Source organism: Hordeum vulgare, chromosome 7H (assembly GCF_904849725.1).
Source record: "Hordeum vulgare subsp. vulgare chromosome 7H, MorexV3_pseudomolecules_assembly, whole genome shotgun sequence".
Lineage (NCBI taxonomy): Eukaryota > Viridiplantae > Streptophyta > Magnoliopsida > Poales > Poaceae > Hordeum > Hordeum vulgare.
This window is the reverse complement of record NC_058524.1, coordinates 298,440,953-298,448,858: the sequence shown is the minus strand read 5'-3', so window position 1 is coordinate 298,448,858 and position 7,906 is coordinate 298,440,953.

The following is a 7,906-nucleotide window of genomic DNA, read 5'->3' as shown; positions in this document are numbered from 1 at the left end:
ACCGTAATACTTGCTATCATGGAAGAAGCCTCTAGTGAACACTATGGCCCCGGGTCTACTTCACACCATATTTTCAGATCTACACTTTTACTTTGTTGCGCTTTCCACCTTCAGATCTCACCTTGCAAATAATCGTGAAGGGATTGACAACCCCTTTATAGCGTTGGGTGGAAGTTTGTTTGTTTTTGCGCAGGTACATTGGTGCCTCATCTTGATACTCCTACTGGATTGATACCTTTCTTCTTAAACTGAGGGAAATACTTACTGCTACTGTGCTGCATCACCCTTTCCTTTTCAAGGGAAAAACCAACGCATGCTCAAGAGGTAGCAAGAAGAATTTCTGGTGCCATTGCCGGGGAGTATTCAAAGTGAAGCATATCCAAGTAACTATCGCAAACTCATCTCTTGCATTTACATTATTTGCCTTTTGCCTCTCGTTTTCCTCGCCCCCACTTCTGAAAAAAAATTACAAAAAAATTTGCCTTTTTCTTTCGCTTGCTTTCTGTTTGCTTGTGTGGGATAGTCTACCTATCCTTATGGCTAGTCCTATCGCTTTGAACGATACTCCCGAGAACGAAGTTCTTAATTTCAAACAAAATGAGGGAGAAAACTTGAAGGATGCTTGGTATAGGATTTGCAATGCTCAGAATAAATCCACTCGTAAGCAATCTACTACCGTTCTTCTTCGCAACTTTTATGTGGGTATTTCCCCTTGGAATAGGTATGTTCTTGACACAATCGTGGGCGGAAATTTCTTGGGTGGCCATACCGTTGATTCTTATGGTGCCTTATTAAATTTGGTAGGTTCACCCCCACTCATGGTTAATGGAACTACCTTAACTTTGGAACATGTGATGCGTAGGTTGGATATCATTTAAAATAAAGTTGCTACGATTGAACTCATTGAAAATTTGGATAAAAAGATCCACAATCAAATCACTCAGTATGGATCCAAGGTGGGAATGACTTTGAAAAATTTAAAGGAGAGGGAACCCACGGTTACCGAAAAACTAGGTCATTATTCCGCTAGAATTGGGAAACGAGAGGATGTTATAACCAACTTGGGTTCCGCTTTTGCCGTTGTTTAGAACACTCCAAATTTTGCCCACAATAAGGCCACCAAATTTGTTTTTGTTCCTAAAAACAGTGGTGAACCATATAGTAAGAGAGATGAAGATCTTAAAATGTTGAGTGTTCACACTACTTACGGTTTGAGCACCAAAGACGACGATACTTGATTCTATCGCCTTATGCCTAGCTAAGGGCGTTAAACAATAGCGCTTGTTGGGAGGCAACCCAATGAATTTGTCTTTGCCTTTTGCTTTCTGTTTTGTTGTGTCCACACCATCATAATTCTGTTATGATTGTGTTTTTTTGTGTTTCTTTTTGTGTTTGTGCCAAGTAAAACCTTTATGACTAGTCTTGGTGATGGTTGTTTGATCATGCTGAAAAAGACAGAAACTTTGTGCTCAAGAAATTATTTTTATCTCCTATCCAGAAAGATATTTTGAGTTGATTCGTTTTGGTTCTGGTTGATATGCAAATTGCACTAATTTTGGTAAAGTTTCAGAATTTTTGAGATATCATAAGTATACCAAGTATAAAGATTGCTACAGACTGGTCTGTTTTTGACAGATTCTGTTTCTGTTGTGTGGATTGCTTCTTTGGATGAAACTATGGATAGTATCGGGGGGTACTAGCCATGGAAAAGTGAGAATACAGTAATCTAACATCAATCTAAATAGAAATCAAGTTTACTATAGTACCTAAAGAGTTGGTAGTTTGTTTTCTTATGCTAATGATATCACGAGTTTCTGTTTAAGTTTTGTGTTGTGAAGTTTTCAAGTTCCGGGTGATGTTCTCATGGACAATGGGATAAAGAGTGGAAAGAGATCAAGATTGGGGATTCCCAAGGCATCCCAAGCCAAATTCAAGGACACCAAAAGCCTAAGCTTGGGGATGCCCCTTGAAGGCATCCCCTCTTTCGTCTTCAATCCATCGGTAACGTTACTTGGAGCTATATTTTTATTCACCGCATGATATGTGTTTTGCTTGGAGCGTCGTGTATTATAGGAGCCTTTGCTTTTTTTTGTCGCAATCATCCTTGCTGGACACCTTTTTGAGAGGTACATGCACTCATCATGAATTTGCTAGAATATTCATTGAGCTTCGCTTATATCTTTTGACTTAGGCAATTTAGCTCGCATGTGCTTCACTTATACTCCCCCCGTTCCTAAATATAAGTCTTTTAAGAGATTTCACTAGAGGTCTACATACGGAGCAAAATGAGTGAATCTACACTCTATAGTATGTCCATATACATTCGTATGTAGTCCACTAGTGAAACCTCTAGAAAGACTTATATTTAGGAACAGAGGGAGTATCTTTTGAGCTAGATAACTTTGCTCTAGTGCTTCACTTAGATCTTTTTAGAGCACGGCGGTGTCATATTTTGTAGAAATAAAAACTCTCGATCTTCACTTATATCTTTTTGAGAGTGCTCTCTCTAAGTAACTTGTTAACTCGCTTGTGCTGTGAAAGTAGTCCTAAATATGATAGGCATCCAAAGAGGATATAATAAAAACTTCCATATTCAAGTGCATTGATTAGTAAGAGAAGTTTGATTCCTAACAATTAAGTTTTGAGATATGGATTTGGTAATATTAGAGTTATGTTAGTAGGGTGTTATGAATCTAGAAATACTTGTGTTGAAGTTAGTGATTCCCGTAGCATGCACGTATGGTGAACCGCTATGTTAGGAAGTCAGAGCATAATTGATTTATTTATTGTCATCCTTTGTGTGGTGGTCGGGATCGCGCGATTGTTAACACCTACCAACCCTTCCCCTAGGAGTATGCGTTTAGCACTTTGTTTCGATTACTAATAAAACTTTCGCAATAAGTATATGAGTTCTTCATGACTAATGTGAGTCCATGGTATAGATGCACTTTCACCTTCCACCATAGCTAGCTTCTCTAGTGCCGTGCAACTTTCGCCGGTACACAAACCCACCATATGCCTTTCTCAAAAAAGCCACCATACCTACCTATTATGGCATTTTCATAGCCATTCCGAGATATATTTCCATGCAACTCCCACCGTTCGGTCTCGTGACTTGTGCCGTCACTTACATATTGCCATTGCATGATCATAAGATATCTAGCGAGATGTTTCATCGTCATACACTAAGCTAGATCGTTGCACATCTCGGTACACTGCCGGAGGAATTCCCTATAGAGTCATCATTGCTCTAAGTATTGAGTTGTGAGTAAATAAAAGTGTGATGATCATCATTATTAAAGCATTGTTCCATGTTAGGAAAAAAAAAGAGGCCAAAGATGCCCACCAAAAAAATGAAAAGATGCCAAAGAGCCCAAATAAAAAAAGAGAGAAAAATAGAGAAGGGACAATGCTACTACCTTTTTCCACACTTGTGCTTCAAAATAGCACCATGTCCTTCATGATAGAGAGTCTCTTGTTTTGACACTTCCATATACTAGTGGGAATCTTCATTATATATTCCAATGATGGGCTTCCTCAAAATTGCCCTAGGTCTTCGTGAGCAAGCAAGTTGGGTGCACACCCAATAGTTCTCCTTTTGAGCTTTCACACACTTATAGCTCTAAGTGCATCCGTTGTATGGTAATCCCTACTCATTCACACTAATATCTATTGATCGGCATCTCCATAGCCCTTTGATACGTCGAGTCAATGTGACCATCTCCTCCTTTTTGCGTCACAACCTCCACCACACTTTATTTCACATATAGTTCTATATCCATGGCTTACGCTCATGTATTGCGTGAGAGTTGAAAAAGTTCGAGGAAGTAAGAGTGCGAAAACAATTACTTGGCCAATACCGGGGTTGTGAATGATTTAAATTCGTTGTGTGGGGATGATGGAGCATAGCCAGACTATATGATTTTGTAGGGATAACTTTCTTTGGCCTTGTTATTTCGAAAGTTCATGATCACTTTGCTAGTATGCTTGAAGTATTATTGTTTTCATGTCAATAGTAAACTATTTTTTTGAATCTTTCGGATCTGAACGTTCATGCCACAAGAAAGAAGTTACAAAGGACAAATATGTTAGGTAGCATTCCTCATCAAAAATTCAGTCTTTGTCACTTCCCTACTCGAGGACGAGCAGGAGTTAAGCTTGGGGATGCTTGATACGTCTCAAACGTATCTATAATTTTTTATGGTTCCATGCTGTTATCTTGTCAACTTTGGATGTTTTGTATGCATGAACATGCTATTTTATATCTTTTTTGGGACTAACCTATTAACTCAGTGCCAAGTGCCAGTTTTTGTTTTTTCGTGTTTTTGACTTTTTTCAGAGAAGAATATTAAACGGAGTCCAAACAGAATTAAACCTACGGAATGATTTTTTCCATAACAGAAGATATGCAGGGGACTTGAGAACCAAGGTTAAGGACCCTGGGGGAGGTCACAAGCCCCCTATCCGTGGCCTGGGGGCCGGGGGGGTGCCTAGCAGGCTTGTGGGCCCCCCGTGGCTCCTTTGCCCTACTTCTTCCGCCTATAAATTCTCCAAAACTCTAAAACCACCAAAGAGAGCCACGAAAATACTTTTCCGCCGCCGCAAGCTTCTGTCTCCGCAAGATCCCATCTGGGGACCATTCTGGTGCCCTGCCGGAGGGGGGATTCAGACACGGAGGGCTTCTTCATCAACACCATTGCCTCCCCGATGATGTGTGAGTAGTTGACCACAGACCTTCGGTTCCATAGCTAGTAGCTAGATGGCTTCTTCTCTCTCTTGGATCTTCAAAACAAAGTTCTCCATGATCTTCATGGAGATCTATCCGATGTAACCTTCTTTTGCGGTGTGTTTGTCGAGATCCAATGAATTGTGGATTTATGATCAGATTATCTATGAATATTATTTGAGTCTTCTATGATCTCTTATATGAATGATTTCGTATCCTTGTAATTATCTTCGAGTTTTGGGTTTCGTTTGGCCTACTTGATCTATAATTCGTGCAATGGGAGAAGTGCTTGGTTTTGGGTTCATACCGTGCGGTGTCCTCACCTGGTGACAGAAGGGGTAGCGAGGCACGCATCATGTTGTTTCCATCAAGGGTAAAAAGATGGGGTTTATATCAATTGCATGAATTTATCCCTCTACATCATGTCACATTGCTTAAGGCGTTACTCTGTTTGTTATGAACTCAATACACTAGATGCATGTTGGATAGCGGTCCATGTGTGGAGTAATAGTAGTAGATGCAGACAGTATCGGTCTACTTGTCTCGGACGTAATGCCTATATGTATGATCATTGCCTTAGATATCATCATGACTTTGCGCGATTCTAGCTATTTCTCGACAGTAATTCGTTCACCCACAGTAATACTTGCTATCATGAGAGAAGCCTGTAGTGAACACTATGGACCCGAGGTTTACTTCACACCATATTTTCGGATCTACACTTTTACTTTGTTGCACTTTCCACCTTCAGATGTCACCTTGCAAATAATCGTGAAGTGATTGACAACCCCTTTATAGCGTTGGGTGCAAGTTTGTTTGTTTTTCCGCAGGTACATTGGTGCCTCATCTTGATACTCCTACTAGATTGATACCTTGGTTCTCAAACTGAGGGAAATACTTACTGCTACAGTGCCGCATCTCCCTTTCCTCTTCAAGGGAAAAACCAACGCAAGCTCAAGAGGTAGCACACACCTCTTGTTCCCGTCCAAGGGGTCTTGGCTTCGAATCTTGTACACCCCGCATTTTTATTTGTTTTGTTTGTCCTTGTTTCTACCGGCTTGCACACATTGATATATAGGAACGAACGCACCCCTAATCATATATCCACCTTAGTATAGTTGGTCATCTTAGCACACCAACATCATGGAGGTCTGCTATTCGAATCGTGAATTTCTTTTTTTTCATATGTTTATTATCTTTTAAGTGCACACACACAACCACTAGGACCCGTCAATATGAAACTCATTGCATATTGAACTACAATTAACGTGTAGTAATTGGTTGTTGTGCTTTGCCATGCCTTGCATAATTAAATGGACATTCATCATACTTGATTGTGCATCATGTCATGCATATGTTGTGATGTTTACTGTGCCATTTGTTTGTTTCTGGATTTGCTTCTCCCGGCTAGAGTTCTGAAACTGTCTAGGAGTGTTAGGATCCGTTCGACTATGTTGATTCATCTACTTCACGGATTGGTTCTTCTTCCAAGTGGGATCTCGGGCAAGATGAACATTTCCCTAGATATCACTACTATAATTGCTATGCTAGTTGTATCATTTCTATCGCCATGTCTCGCTTCCCACCACTTGTTTGTCAAGGCTCCCAAAATGCCATGATAAGGCTCTAACCCTCCACATCCTAGCAAACTATTGGTTGGCTAAGTTACCGCTTGCCCTTCTTATAGTGTTGCTACTTGCATGTGCAGGTTGTTTCCATGTGACAACACGAATATCTTGGGATATCACAACATTATTTTTATTTATTTTAATGCACATATATACTTGGTAAAACGTGGAAGGCTTGGCCTTTTGCTCGGTATTTTGTTCCACCTTTACCACCCTAGTTACTTGTGTACATGTGTTATGTTCTATATCGAGTGCTCCTAACATGCTTCTGGTTGTTATGGTGACCCCCTTGATTTTTTGTTTTGGGATAAAACTCTTCCAGCAACGCCCAACATTGGTAATATATTTGATTAATCACTAAGAAACTTGTATAGGGACTTCCGATACCTCGTGGATAATTAATCAACCCCCGGGCCAGTGCTCCTCATGAGTGCTGGTCCAAACAGAGCCTCTTGCGGGGTCACCTCGAGGCAACTCGGGGGATTTCTATTAGGCCACCGTACATAGTGCCAATATGGTAGTGCCCTGAGAAAGAGATACACGCGGCTCCTATTGGGATTTGGCCTCCCGGTAGTCTTGCTCGATTTGTTTTACCTTTCTCAAACGTCTTGTGCACCGGGATTCTCAGGATAGTTCGGTTTATATTGTGGTTGATGTTATCCACCGGGATTCCGAGGAGACTACATGCTATTCCATGGTTGAGCTTTTCCACACAGCTTATGTCTAGTTTAGGATCGATGAGTTGGAGCACCCCTGCAGGGTTAAATCTTTCGGGAAGCCCTGTCCGTGATTAAGCGGCAACTTGGAAATCTGTTTAACTTGCGGTCATAGAAAACTTGAAGTAAACTCAAATCAAATACATAAATCGTGTGTGTAACCATGATCGTCTTTTCTTGTGAGGTTTGAACCAAGAAGGGAACACGGTGTTGGGGAACGTTGCATGGGAAACAAAAAAATTCCTACGCTCACCAAGATCAATCTAGGAGATGCACATCTACGATAGGAGAGATTTTATCTACATACCCATGTAGATCGCTAAGCCAAAGCGTTAAAGAATGAGGTTGATGTAGCGGTACGTCTTCCCGATCCAATCACGATCCGTCCCATGAACTCCCGATCGAGCGCCGAATGGACGCCACCTTCGCATTCAGCACACATACAACTCGATGACATATCCACCTCCTCGATACACCGAGGGAGGGCGGAGTAGTAGATAACATTTCCGGCAACACATCATCTAGGAGCGAAGGCTTGGTGGACTTCCGGACTCCTCCAAAAGTTTTGGGAACCTTCTAGAAGCTTCCCGATACAATACCGAAAAAACCCGAAACTTTTCCGATAGCCAACATATGACGTCCCATATATAAATATTTACCTCCAGACCATTCCAGAGCTCCTCGCGACGTCCGGGATGTCATTCGGGGCTCCGAACAACCTTCGATCAACAACATACATAACTCAACTATACCAAAATGTCATGGAACCTTAAGTGTGCAGACCCTACAGGTTCTAGAAGTATGCACACATAACCTGAGACATTGTCCGGACAATA